We start from the raw sequence: 15,043 nt of genomic DNA, 5'->3' as shown, positions 1-15,043 counted from the left end.
GATCAAGTACATGCATAACCAAGGTATAGGATTTGCTCCCCCTAAATGTATGCATACAAAATATTTTTGTGAGAAACAAATGTATGCATAATTAGAGATAAAAGATTGTGAACTTACCCTATACAAGAATAGAAGTTATTGATCATATGTGTACACTAAGATAGAAGCATACCTTCATCATCTCCATGTTCTCAATGTGAAAAGAGACTAAACAAGAAATGGCTCAAACAAAACATTAGTCTCACATGCTTATGTAATCACATGAAAATATTATATATGAATATATCAATATGAGCACGGAGAGAAAGAATGACATATATAGCTTGATCTCCATGCATTTCATCCTTCTGATTTCGGTACATGTCACGACCGGAATTAACCCAACGGGCGTTCCTTACGTGCGTGTATTATTCCTTGTCCCAGGAGGCAAGGTACACCAAAAGTTGATACATTTCAGAGTTTATCAAGCGGAAGCGTAAATAGTTAATTTATTACATGGGCGGCGAAGGCCCAGCACACACAAAGACAAACGAGAAACAGCGGAAGACTAGGGCGACTACCACAGGCGCTTGACGGCAGGCACGAGCTAGACACCAAAGCCTTCATCTTCCAGGGGCTCCTCTTCTGGGTTTGGGAAAAATTGAGCAAGACTGAGTACAACCACCGTACTCAACAAGACACACCCACAAGTGCAGGATAAATGCAAGGGAGTACAAGGGGGTTATAATATAAAGGGTTAGGGTTTGCAGTAAACAGCATTAAAAGACACTTAGTTGCTCAAAGCTATTTTGTAAACACGATTCCAGAGCTATACCATATTATTAATCAAGGCCGTGAACCCACACGAACCTGCCTTAACCCAAGGCCTACGATGATTTAGACCGAATTGGCAACCCGACCCTGGGTCCCAGCTCGTCCCAAGCCAACCCAGGCCAACCATTCCACATTTTAGTTGTTAAGCAGGTTTTAAGAATTAAAACACTAACTTGGGTACATTGCTCGGCTTGCCCATAACCGAGGGCGCGGCTATTCGAATAGATTATACTCTGATCAGAAGTGTACATCTTTACCCACAAGACACATCTTCCTCACGTGTAGCTACGTGCCACATACCACCACGGTATACGGACGGAAGATGTGACATAGTTTCCAACCCATCCTAGCCATAGACAAGAGTACCGACCCAACCCCACCTACGGCCGGAACCCCCGGGACAGGTAGGCAGGACTGAGCCCCTAGCAGCAGGACACCGGCCCTGTGCCATGACATCTCGACTACCGGGCCGCAGCTCGTGTAGCCTTCATTTGTCCTAGAGATGTCCATCGACCCCTGACTTCGTCCATCTCCATCCGTGTACTTTTGTTTATAACCAGACTGAGCCACAAACTAAGCCTTACCCACTAGACATGTGGAAGTACGGTAGTGCTTTGCAACAGAGGCCCGAAGACCGGTCCTTATATGGCCGAGGTGCTACTATCAAAACCATGCACCCCGAGCCCAGCCTAAAACCATTTTGGGGATTTTGAATAGAGGGGGAAGTGTGAATCCAATTCCACAATAATCCATCCATTCCAAAGTGTCCAGGTGATGAGAATATTCCCAAAGTCTAGAGTTGTAAAACCACCTAATGTTGCCTAATTAACCAGCGAAGCATCTACCTAAAATCATACTAGTGGTACCATGAGTAGAGTGTCCACTAGTTGGGGTTTTGTTTATTCTAGGGTGAACAAGGAAATAATAACAATAACAATAATAAGGTCATAACAAAGGTAAATAGGCATGGCTAGATAAAACAGTGATAACGCGGGAATTTAAATAAAGCGATAATGCAATAATTTAAATCAAAATAATTTTATAAACTGGGATTCAATATGTTCAAGGATGATGTGACTTGCCTTGCTCGCTTTCCCAAACGTCGGCTTCAACTTCCACGAAGAGCGGATCTTCCGAAGCTGCAGCGTCTACACGACCAACGGAAAAGAAAAAGGCTTTTACTCTAATAAACTCCATATAACAAGCAGGAACAAAGCACAAAAATGGGTTCTTGACTTCTTAAGGAAAAATTAGAGACTTGAACGGTCCAATTCCGAGTTCAAATGGCCAAGTTATGGCCATTTGAAGTTTATATGCTCTTTAAATGAATATTTGCGAATTTCTTCATTTAAATTTTAATTAAAAAAAAGGTTTATTGCGTCAGCCGAGGGGAGGGGGTGCGCGGACCGGGTCCACGGGAGTGGGGCCCACGCGGCAGCCTCACGGTCCACGGTGGACCGGGCGCACCCGGGCTCACACCGGCCGGCGCCGTGGGTCCCACGCGTCAGCCGCACCCGAGGGCACGGGCGGCTGACGGCCGGGCCCCACGCTGCAGCCGCTTGGTGCGCCCGAAGGCGGCCACGCTGGCGCAGCGGCGGGAGGCGGCGCGCCCGCGCCCCTATGGTCGCTGGCGGCGGCCATAGGCACGGCGGAGCAGCGGCCGAGAGAGGGGAGGGAAAGGGGGAAACGAAGCGGCGGTCCACGGCTCACCCTAGGTCGACGGCGACGACGAAAAGGCGGCCGGAGCGGAGGAAGGCGGCGGCGCGGCTTGGGTGGACGGGGTCGACGGCGTTCCGGCGGTCGGCGAGCGAAACGGAGGGGTGGACGAGGTCGGCGAGGATGCGGTGAAGCCGAAGGAGGCGGCGCCGAGGTGGGAGGTGGTTCGGGGCGACGACGGCGGCGGACCGGAGCTCGACGGCGACGGCGGAGAGAGAGAGCGACGGCACGAGCTCGATTCCGTCGAGGAGGAAGGGCGGTGAGTGGCGGAAACGGTGGTGGGGAGCTCGGGGAGGGTTTATATAGGGTTGGGAGTGAGAGAGGGCGGCCGGAGGAGGGGGAAATGGGCGCGGGAGACCCGGCCGCCATTAATGGCTGTCACGCCCGGAAATTCACTAGTAATTTCCGAACTGATTTGTGCATAAAATCCTCGTCCAGGAATCAGCCGAGGTACACAAACTGACAATTTAATATACAAATCCATCATAATAACTAAACTGATAAATACTTACTTAAGAGGCACTTAGTCCTCACCAAGAAGAAAAACTGCAGCGGAAAATAAAATCTAGCGAAGCTCCGGCTCCACTCCCACAGGCAGCTCAACTGGGGTATAAGCCAAACGTCTTCTCCTTCTGGATCCTTTTTCTTCAACTGAGGTTGATTGATTATTGCAAAAATGAGCATATGACATACTCAACAAGCCACACAGCAAATATGCAAGTGCACAAGGATTCCAAAGGATGGCATAATATAGGCTCATTTGCAAAAGCAGCATTTAGCAAAGAGTTAAGAGTAGTAAAACAGTAGAGTAATTAATTAAAAATTTTAATCAACACTGAACAGCACACCCATGCTGTACAGGCCCAACCATCCTGAACAACCATACCCGGCTGTACAGATCTAACTCCAAACCAGGAGCTAAGCAAATTATTATCAGGTATTAACATCCATAATTATTGTGAGAGGTGTGAGACTAATCACGAAAAACATTGCTCAACCCGCCCATAACCGCGGGCACGGCTATTCGAATAGTTTTACTCTGGCCAGAGGTGTACCACTGTACCCACAAGACACAACCCCACATCATGTCACCATGTGCCTCAATACCACCACGGTACCTCGGAAAGGAGTTGTGACAATACCCCTTGCACAACATAACCCATTACAGCGCACCTTTCCTGGATCATAATCACCCCCTCAAAAACCAGAGGCATGGACTCCCCAGCTACCCCCGTGGACTTCTCGCCACTTCTCAGTCTGGCGCACTATAATGAATCACGCTACACAAAAGATAAAGCCGTTGCCCACGCTGGCTTGTGGTTGGCACGATAAATGTTTCACAACAGTAGCTCGCGAACCGGTCCTTAATTGTCATGAGCACGACTCTCAAAACCATGTGCTCACAACCCACCATTATCAAGTTTTAGTTGGCAAGTAATTAATTAACCAATCACGATTAACCATCGTGAACTATCATTAAGCCATCCTTAAATAATAGTGAGTCATAAGTTATCCCAATAGTGTGCTAATGTTTCTAAGCATGGCTAAGCAATCATAACTAATATCTAGCTGAACCAATATATAAAGCCCAACTAGTCAAGTTATAATAACCCAAGGTATCAAGGAATAAAGTAATCAATGCAAATTGGCCATAACAAAGGAATAAGTTCACACCACCCGGTGACATTCGAAAATAAATGCACAGTTGAAATAAATAGAGAATTTAAATATAGGATCAACATGCTCAAAGGATTGTGTTTAGGATCTGTGTGACTTGCCTTGCAATAATCGGTCTTCAAGTAATCTTCTTGATCACTTCCGACGCACTCACGAACCTTCGCAACGACGGAAACGACAAGCTAACACGCAAAACGAAGAAAAAGACTAATAAAAACCAAATAAACAGTACATATAAAGTAAACAAACATGTAGATCATGATTTTAGATGAATTTAGCAACTTGAACCACTCAAAACCGAGTTACGATGATTTAGTTATGAATTTCCGAAGATTTAATCTATTAGAAAAAACTGGAAAAGGAGAAGATGATGACGTCATGATGACATCATCAATGGCCGGACCAAGATGGCGACCTCGCCGGAGATAGAGCGACCGGCTGCGGATTTGGAGGACATGAACACGTAGAGGACGACGAGACGAACCCAAAGATACTCACCCTCGTGCCAAACGACGACCGACGACGGCCGGCGACGAGGAGGCGACGGCGGCGGCTCGGGTTGCACGGGGCGGCGGAGCTCCGATGACCGGCGACGGAAAAGGAAGGGTGGCCGAGCTTCCCCTCACCACGGCGCACCCAACGGTGGTGACGGCGACCGGCGACGACGATGGAGACGGCGGCGCGGCGGCACCGGAGATGGCCGGCGGCGGCGGTTTGCTTGGCGGCGGTGGCGACGGGACTCCGGTGACCGGCGACAGCGGGGAGAGAGCGGCCGGGCTTCTCCACCCTCTCGCGCACCTAACGGTGGTGACGGAGCTACGGAGCACGGAAGAGGACGGGAGAGGGGGCAAACGAAAGAGGAGGACTAGGGGGTCCTATTTATAGCCTTGGATTGAAGAGATCGGACTCCTCCCGCAAGAAATCGATCCGGGAAATCAAAAACTCGGTTTTGGAGATAAACTCAAAAACGAGTTCGATTCGGATAAAATACTCAACGATTTGCTCCGATTTTTGGGGTAAAGATAGAGGAGGATAAGAGGAATATTTCCCCTCAACTAAATTGGAAAAAGGAGCAACGGGGAGGCGAGATTTAACGGAGGAAGCGGCGGCTGCACAGGGCACAGCACGGGCGGCTCGGCTCTGTCCAGAGCTGGAAGATGAACAGTGCCAGGGAGGGAAAGTAGACTTTCTGCTGGGCTTCTACTTCCAAAGACTGATTAAAGGAGGGACAAAAAGCAGACTTCGGGAAAGAGAGGAAAAGGGCTGCAGGCTGAGAGGAGACTGGGCCGAGAGTGAGAGGACTTTTCCTAATTCGGCCCGAAAAGGAAAAGGTGAATTTTAAATACTTTTCCAATTAAATTAATCACTGAAATGATCTTTGAATTGTTAAAAATACTTCCTATGCTCAAATAATTCCAAGAAAAATCTTGAAAATACTTGGACACTCAAAGTACTTAACAAAATTATAATTAGACCATTTAATGATTAATTTAATATGTGGGTAATTACTGAAATGCTCTTTGTAAGATTAAAAATTAGGAATTGAGCTCCGAAAAATCCGAGAATATTCCAGAGAGTATAATTAACCATGGAGAATTTAATAAAAATTAAATCCATCCATGCTTTATATTTAGGAAATTTTATTTCCCACATTTAACTTCACTTGTAAATTAAAGAACATTTAATATAAATTCTATTATTAATTTATTAAATAATTTATAAATCCTGAAACGAAAATCAGGATGTGACAAATCTACCCCCCTTACAAAGAATCTCGTCCCGAGATTCGGAACGGCTAGAAAGAAAAGGGCATAGGTAAACTGCAGTCTATCTTATTCCATAACTCCGATAATTATTCTATGGTTTTAAAGAAAGCTACTGCTGCTTTGGAACTGATGGCTGAGCTGTATCCCTTGAGACGCAACCGGCACTGCATTTGCTCCTGTGAGGACAATGTTGTTGACTTGGCCTTGTGGCTGTTGACGCTTCGGCTTCGGACACTCTTTTACGAAGTGACCTGGCTCATAACAATTGAAACACACCCGATGCTCCCTTCCATTACTGTTATCTTCTTGAGACTGATCCTGCTGAAATGACACTGATTGAGTAGCTTGCTCATCATTGTCTTCATTGCTTGCATTAGTCTCTGAGTTGATCTCACCACTGATGCCCAACTGTTGTGACTGTTCTTGACCTGCAGAAAAAGATTCACCAATTTGGAGTGGCTTGATACGCTGCCTCTGGCTACTATCCTGTGCCTCCTGGAATACAATCATTTTCCTTTTACGGTTATCCATCCTGTTCTTCTTGTCTTCAAGTCGAATTGCTTTGTCAACCAACTCCTGAAAATCCTCATAGTCATGAGAGATCAACATAACTGACAGCTCATCCTTTAAGCCTTCCAAAAACTTCTCCTGCCTTTCCTCGTCAGTACGCACATCTTCTAGAGCATAGCGAGCTAGACGATTGAACTCATGAAGATATTCCGTCACGGTACGATCCTTTTGCTTAAGTGCCCGGAACTCACGCTTCTTCAAAGCAACAACACCTGCAGGTATGTGTGTCTTCTTGAATCCTTCGATAAACTCTTCCCAAGTGATTGGTTGTCCTTCTGCTCTGTTCATCCGGAAATGATCCCACCATTCTGATGCAGATTAGAAAAGGTAGAAGGAGAGGGGTTACACTAAAGACAAGACCTTAACCAGGTTAACACTGATCTGATGTGTGTAGACCATTATATTGTTCAAGTTGATTAAGCAAGCAACCTAGTATAGTTACACACTCATCAATGAACTACTCCAATGATGGGAATGCAACCATACCTACACACAAAGCAAACAACAAGCGTTCTACCCTACTAACTATTCCTCAAAGACACTTTGGCGGCATAGGTTCTAAGATAGGTTCCAAACTTCACTCTATCTGAACACTTAAGATTCGACTATCATCTTATTATTCCTCGATCCACTTGACTTGCAGAAGTTGACAACATCGACGTCTTCGAGTTTCTCCATCAAGATTAACGACTACTCAAGTTGAAAGAGGAAGGGGGAAGAACGACAAAACGATTTGCAAAGAATTCTAGATAAGGAAGAAAGGAAAATTTTCACAAATTATGTTTTCGGAAAATTAGTCCTTAAGGTTTGACCATTTGGCTTATCCTACAGTCAAGATGGCTCTGATACCAACTTGTCACGCCCGGAAATTCACTAGTAATTTCCGAACTGATTTGTGCATAAAATCCTCGTCCAGGAATCAGCCGAGGTACACAAACTGACAATTTAATATACAAATCCATCATAATAACTAAACTGATAAATACTTACTTAAGAGGCACTTAGTCCTCACCAAGAAGAAAAACTGCAGCGGAAAATAAAATCTAGCGAAGCTCCAGCTCCACTCCCACAGGCAGCTCAACTGGGGTATAAGCCAAACGTCTTCTCCTTCTGGATCCTTTTTCTTCAACTGAGGTTGATTGATTATTGCAAAAATGAGCATATGACATACTCAACAAGCCACACAGCAAATATGCAAGTGCACAAGGATTCCAAAGGATGGCATAATATAGGCTCATTTGCAAAAGCAGCATTTAGCAAAGAGTTAAGAGTAGTAAAACAGTAGAGTAATTAATTAAAAATTTTAATCAACACTGAACAGCACACCCATGCTGTACAGGCCCAACCATCCTGAACAACCATACCCGGCTGTACAGATCTAACTCCAAACCAGGAGCTAAGCAAATTATTATCAGGTATTAACATCCATAATTATTGTGAGAGGTGTGAGACTAATCACGAAAAACATTGCTCAACCCGCCCATAACCGCGGGCACGGCTATTCGAATAGTTTTACTCTGGCCAGAGGTGTACCACTGTACCCACAAGACACAACCCCACATCATGTCACCATGTGCCTCAATACCACCACGGTACCTCGGAAAGGAGTTGTGACAATACCCCTTGCACAACATAACCCATTACAGCGCACCTTTCCTGGATCATAATCACCCCCTCAAAAACCAGAGGCATGGACTCCCCAGCTACCCCCGTGGACTTCTCGCCACTTCTCAGTCTGGCGCACTATAATGAATCACGCTACACAAAAGATAAAGCCGTTGCCCACGCTGGCTTGTGGTTGGCACGATAAATGTTTCACAACAGTAGCTCGCGAACCGGTCCTTAATTGTCATGAGCACGACTCTCAAAACCATGTGCTCACAACCCACCATTATCAAGTTTTAGTTGGCAAGTAATTAATTAACCAATCACGATTAACCATCGTGAACTATCATTAAGCCATCCTTAAATAATAGTGAGTCATAAGTTATCCCAATAGTGTGCTAATGTTTCTAAGCATGGCTAAGCAATCATAACTAATATCTAGCTGAACCAATATATAAAGCCCAACTAGTCAAGTTATAATAACCCAAGGTATCAAGGAATAAAGTAATCAATGCAAATTGGCCATAACAAAGGAATAAGTTCACACCACCCGGTGACATTCGAAAATAAATGCACAGTTGAAATAAATAGAGAATTTAAATATAGGATCAACATGCTCAAAGGATTGTGTTTAGGATCTGTGTGACTTGCCTTGCAATAATCGGTCTTCAAGTAATCTTCTTGATCACTTCCGACGCACTCACGAACCTTCGCAACGACGGAAACGACAAGCTAACACGCAAAACGAAGAAAAAGACTAATAAAAACCAAATAAACAGTACATATAAAGTAAACAAACATGTAGATCATGATTTTAGATGAATTTAGCAACTTGAACCACTCAAAACCGAGTTACGATGATTTAGTTATGAATTTCCGAAGATTTAATCTATTAGAAAAAACTGGAAAAGGAGAAGATGATGACGTCATGATGACATCATCAATGGCCGGACCAAGATGGCGACCTCGCCGGAGATAGAGCGACCGGCTGCGGATTTGGAGGACATGAACACGTAGAGGACGACGAGACGAACCCAACGATACTCACCCTCGTGCCAAACGACGACCGACGACGGCCGGCGACGAGGAGGCGACGGCGGCGGCTCGGGTTGCACGGGGCGGCGGAGCTCCGATGACCGGCGACGGAAAAGGAAGGGTGGCCGAGCTTCCCCTCACCACGGCGCACCCAACGGTGGTGACGGCGACCGGCGACGACGATGGAGACGGCGGCGCGGCGGCACCGGAGATGGCCGGCGGCGGCGGTTTGCTTGGCGGCGGTGGCGACGGGACTCCGGTGACCGGCGACAGCGGGGAGAGAGCGGCCGGGCTTCTCCACCCTCTCGCGCACCTAACGGTGGTGACGGAGCTACGGAGCACGGAAGAGGACGGGAGAGGGGGCAAACGAAAGAGGAGGACTAGGGGGTCCTATTTATAGCCTTGGATTGAAGAGATCGGACTCCTCCCGCAAGAAATCGATCCGGGAAATCAAAAACTCGGTTTTGGAGATAAACTCAAAAACGAGTTCGATTCGGATAAAATACTCAACGATTTGCTCCGATTTTTGGGGGTAAAGATAGAGGAGGATAAGAGGAATATTTCCCCTCAACTAAATTGGAAAAAGGAGCAACGGGGAGGCGAGATTTAACGGAGGAAGCGGCGGCTGCACAGGGCACAGCACGGGCGGCTCGGCTCTGTCCAGAGCTGGAAGATGAACAGTGCCAGGGAGGGAAAGTAGACTTTCTGCTGGGCTTCTACTTCCAAAGACTGATTAAAGGAGGGACAAAAAGCAGACTTCGGGAAAGAGAGGAAAAGGAATGCAGGCTGAGAGGAGACTGGGCCGAGAGTGAGAGGACTTTTCCTAATTCGGCCCGAAAAGGAAAAGGTGAATTTTAAATACTTTTCCAATTAAATTAATCACTGAAATGATCTTTGAATTGTTAAAAATACTTCCTATGCTCAAATAATTCCAAGAAAAATCTTGAAAATACTTGGACACTCAAAGTACTTAACAAAATTATAATTAGACCATTTAATGATTAATTTAATATGTGGGTAATTACTGAAATGCTCTTTGTAAGATTAAAAATTAGGAATTGAGCTCCGAAAAATCCGAGAATATTCCAGAGAGTATAATTAACCATGGAGAATTTAATAAAAATTAAATCCATCCATGCTTTATATTTAGGAAATTTTATTTCCCACATTTAACTTCACTTGTAAATTAAAGAACATTTAATATAAATTCTATTATTAATTTATTAAATAATTTATAAATCCTGAAACGAAAATCAGGATGTGACAATGGCGCCGGCGAGGTTAGGGGAGAAGTTTCCAAACGAATCCGAGGGAGAGAGGGAGGGAAAATTGGGGGGAAAGGGGGAGGGGATCCCGGGGAATAATTCCCCCCACTTTATTGCGCGCGGGGACGGCGGGAGGCGGCGGGATTCGCGGCGGCGGCGGCGCTAGGGCGCGGGCGAGGCGGCAGGAGTGGCGGGAGGAAGGGGATGACGGGTGGGCCCCACCCGTTAGCGAGGGTGGCGGGCGGGCCCGCCCGTCAGCGGCGCGCACGCGGGGAGAGGCCGGATGGGCCGCGAGGAGAGGAGAGGGAGGGGGAGAGAGATGGGCCGAGCCGGCCCGAGAGGGAGAGGGAGGGAAAGGGGACTTTTTAGAGCTTTTCTTTTTATAAAACCATTTTAACTTTGTTTATTTCTTAATAATTATTATTTGTGTTCTCAAAATTCCACTAAAATTTATTTACGCATTTTAGGCTTTTAGGAAATATACAAAAATCCTCCAAGCCTTATTTGACTTTTAACTTTGCACATTTTAATTGTTGGAGGCTTTCACACGGATTTTAATTATTCTAGGCATAATTTAGAGGATGTATTTTAGAGTCGTTTTGGGACGTGACAGTACACCATCAATGAACGTTTCTCTCTCCACTCATATGAAGTCCACAAATCACCTCTCACATATTCCACTTTCATATCCACATGAGACTAGGCAAAGAAATGCTTATAAAAACATTAGTCTCATATAATTGGATTTGTCATTACTCACCAAAACCAAATTAATGACACTTGCACTTTCAGAAACAGTCTTGACGACAAGGACGTATTCGATGTGAGCAAAAATAATGGGTGTCGAATCCTTCAAAACAGTCTTGACGACAAGGACGTACCAGGAATAATTGAGAGAAAAAATATAAGTAAAAAGGCTCAAGAAAAATATAAGTTAAAAATTCTCTAGGTTGTTTTGTGCTAAAAGCTAATTTGAGAAAGAGTGATAAATGCAATAGGTATATATGTATAGTGTTTATTTTTCAACCTATGTGCTTGTAAAGATGTTGCATTATAAATCGTATGAAATTATGAATTTTGATTGTTGATTTGATCTTAATTGTAAAATCTTTGGTTCATGATTATACTTTAATGCATGCTTGCTATATTATAGATGGGTTCATCTTCTTTTTATTGAAACACATGACTTGATATGCTATATGTATGCTAAGCTCTTGAACATTATGAACATAATTCCTATGCTTGATGAAATCATTGTCAAAAGGGGGAGAAGCAATAAGTTTTTTCGGAGAAGAGAAGAATTTTTGGAAAGTTTTTGAGAAGAGCATGTTTTTTGGTTCAAGGGGAATTTCATTCTTTTCAAAAGTGAGAGAAGTTTTCTTTTGGATTTTGAGCACGATGTGTACATTTGTATGAAATGTGCTTTTTACCACTTATGTTTTTATTTTTCCAAACACCAAAATATTTTTGATGGGTTTGCCAATGTGTTCATCAAGGGGGAGATTGTAAAATCAAAGGTGTTTTTTATTATTATTATGTGATGGACAGTTGGCATCTGAGATTATTGGTTTTGATATTTGAAATTTATTTACGAAGTGGTTTTGGAGATGATTGGAATTTGCAAGTGAATAGGAACTGCTGCTTTTGATGTGGTCCGGTCAGACCGGGCATGTGCTGCCGGTCAGACCGGCGTGTATTACGCAGTCAGACCAGCGCGGGCGACTCTGTGTCGGTTTTGGTTTCAGGTTGTTTATTTGGAAATCCATGATTGTTTCATGATTATGGCTTCTAGATGGATACTATGCATATGTAATACTGTAGTTTGCTACCAATGAATCAAGTTGGAGATAGCTTGGTCTCGGAATATGGTTTCTTTGTTTGTTTCACGTGTAGGTGACTTGATGCCTCGGGATAGTATTGCCGGTGATGGATCGGGAGTCGACTGGATGGTAAGGCGATGTCCGTGATGGTCAGATATCATGCGGAATACTTAGGCTTGAGTTCAATGTACGTAGTTGGTAAAGATTCCATATGGCATACGATGGAGGTATTGTGTGTGTAGGATGCGGAGTCGAATTTGGAAGGAGTCCAAATTTGGTATGATTGGTTATGTAAAGTTTGTTTCTTGTACGAGGAGGTTTCCTATGTGGATTAGAACTTCTAGTATGAGTTTGGTTCGTGGCTTTAGGCTGCCTACCTCATGTATAAATAGAGAGGGAGCGTGAGGCTTCCCGGTTTCAATTTTGAGAGCAATTGAGTTGATAGTTTAGTTAGGTGTCGCGACCGAGAAAATTGCCTTTTCCCGAACGCTAGTGTATTAATCCCCGTCCCAGGAAAAGCCGGGGTACACCACACAAACATGATACAAAAGGCACATCTTTATTATATCGATAATATTTACATTATTACAAAGGCACTTAAGGCCTGACAATCAAAAATAAACAGCAGCGGACTAGCGGGCCTACGGCTCCATCTTCACAGGCGCTCAACTGGGGTATAAGCCAGGACTCCACCTAAGACTTCTTCTCCAAAGCTTCTCTTACTGAAGGGGGGGGAAAAGATTAAGCAAGAATGAGTACAACCACAGTACTCAGCAAGCCACACCGGAGATGCATAATTAATGCAAGGGGGTACAAGGGGATAATAATATAGGGGTTAAGTTTTGCAGTAAACAGCATTTAAAAGTCACTTAGTTGCCCAAAGCTATTTTGTAAAGACGATCCTAGAGCTACACAGTATTATTAATCAAGGCCGTGAACCCACACGAACCTGCCTTAACCCAAGGCCTACGATGATTCAGACCGAACTGGCAACCCGACCCTGGGTCCCAGCTCGTCCCAAGCCAACCCAGGCCAACCATTCCACATTTTAGTTGTTAAGCAGGTTTTAAGAATTAAAACACTAACTTGGGTACATTGCTCGGCTTGCCCATAACCGAGGGCGCGGCTATTCGAATAGATTATACTCTGATCAGAGGTGTACATCTTTACCCACAAGACACATCTTCCTCACGTGTAACCACGTGCCACATACCACCACGGTATACGGACGGAAGACGTGACATAGTTCCCAACCCATCCTAGCCATAAACAAGAGTACCGACCCAACCCCACCTACGGCCGGAACCCCCGGGACAGGTAGGCAGGACTGAGCCCCCAGCAGCAGGACACCGGCCCTGTGCCATGACATCTCGACTACCGGGCCGCAGCTCGTGTAGCCTTCATTTGTCCTAGAGATGTCCATCGACCTCCGACTTCGTCCATCTCCATCCGTGTACTTTTGTTTATAACCAGACTGAGCCACAAACTAAGCCTTACCCACTAGACATGTGGAAGTACGGTAGTGCTTTGCAACAGAGGCCCGAGCTTAATCCTTATATTGGCCGGGGTGCTACTTCCCACAACTGGCATGCACCCAAACCCCACCGGAAAACAGGTTTTAGGGGTTTTGAAAGAGGAAGAGAGGGGTATGTCCAATTCCACCATAAGCCAACCATTCCATAGTGTCCAAATGATATGAGAATTCCCAAAGTCTAAAGTTATAAAAACCACCTAATGTTGCCTAATTAATCAGCGAAGCATCTACCTAAATTCATACTAGTGGAACCATGAATAGAGTACCCACTAGTTGGGGTTTTGTTTATCCTAGGGTGAACAACGTAATAGTAACAATAACAACAATGATAAGGTCATAACAAAGGTAAATAGGCATGGCTAGATAAAACAGTGATAACGCGGGAATTTAAATAAAGCGATAATGCATTAATTTAAATCAAAATAATTTTATAAACTGGGATTCAATATGCTCAAGGATGATGTGACTTGCCTTGCTCGCTTTCCCAAACGCCGGCTTCAACTTCCACGAAGAGCGGATCTTCCGAAGCTGCAGCATCTACACGACCAACGGAAAAGAAAAGGCTTTTACTCTAATAAACTCCATATAACAAGCAGAAACAAAGCACAAAAATGGGTTCTTGACTTCTTAAGGAAAAATTAGAGACTTGAACGGTCCAATTCCGAGTTCAAATGGCCAAGTTATGGCCATTTGAAGTTTATATGCTCTTTAAATGAATATTTGCGAATTTCTTCATTTAAATTTTAATTTAAAAATAGATTTATTGCGTCAGCCGAGGGGAGGGGCGCGCGGACCGGGTCCACGGGGGTGGGGCCCACGCGGCAGCCCCACGACCCACGGTGGACCGGGCGCACCCGGGCTCGCACCGGCCGGCGCCGTGGGTCCCACGCGTCAGCCGCACCTAAGGGCGCGGGCGGCTGACAGCCGGGCCCCACACGGCAGCCGCGGGGCGCGCCCGAACTCGGCCACGCCGGCACAGCCGACGGGAGGCGGCGCGCCCGTGCCCCTATGGTCGCCGGCGGCGGCCATAGGCACGGGCGCACGGCGGAGCGGCGGCGGAGAGAGGGGAAGGGAAGGGGGAAAAGAAGCGGCGGTCCACGGCTCACCCCGAGTCGACTGCGACGACGGAAACGGCGACCGGAGCGGAAGAAGGCGGCGGCGCGGCTCGGGTGGACGGGGTCGACGGTGCTCCGGCGGTCGGCGTGCGAAACGGAGGGGTGGACGAGGTCGCCGGGGATGCGG

General features: G+C 45.7%; 1 long non-coding RNA gene across 3 annotated transcripts; it reads right to left on the bottom strand.

The window, feature by feature from the left end:
• Positions 1–319: 319 nt before the first annotated feature.
• Positions 320–9,889, bottom strand: LOC136354984 (uncharacterized). Of its 3 annotated transcripts, none has more exons than XR_010738942.1 (6): positions 9,196–9,889; positions 4,705–8,879; positions 4,308–4,388; positions 2,524–3,180; positions 1,896–1,961; positions 320–624 (listed from the first exon to the last, which is right to left on the bottom strand). It is a non-coding gene; the product is annotated as an uncharacterized lncRNA (long non-coding RNA). The 3 variants fall into 3 exon arrangements; XR_010738943.1 differs by having other exon boundaries at positions 3,042–3,180; XR_010738944.1 differs by having other exon boundaries at positions 3,064–3,180.
• Positions 9,890–15,043: the final 5,154 nt, after the last annotated feature.

The sequence above is a fragment of the Oryza sativa genome, chromosome 1 (genome assembly GCF_034140825.1).
Source record: "Oryza sativa Japonica Group chromosome 1, ASM3414082v1".
Lineage (NCBI taxonomy): Eukaryota > Viridiplantae > Streptophyta > Magnoliopsida > Poales > Poaceae > Oryza > Oryza sativa.
Note: the sequence above shows the minus strand (reverse complement) of the source record. Positions and strands in the feature narration are given on the sequence as shown.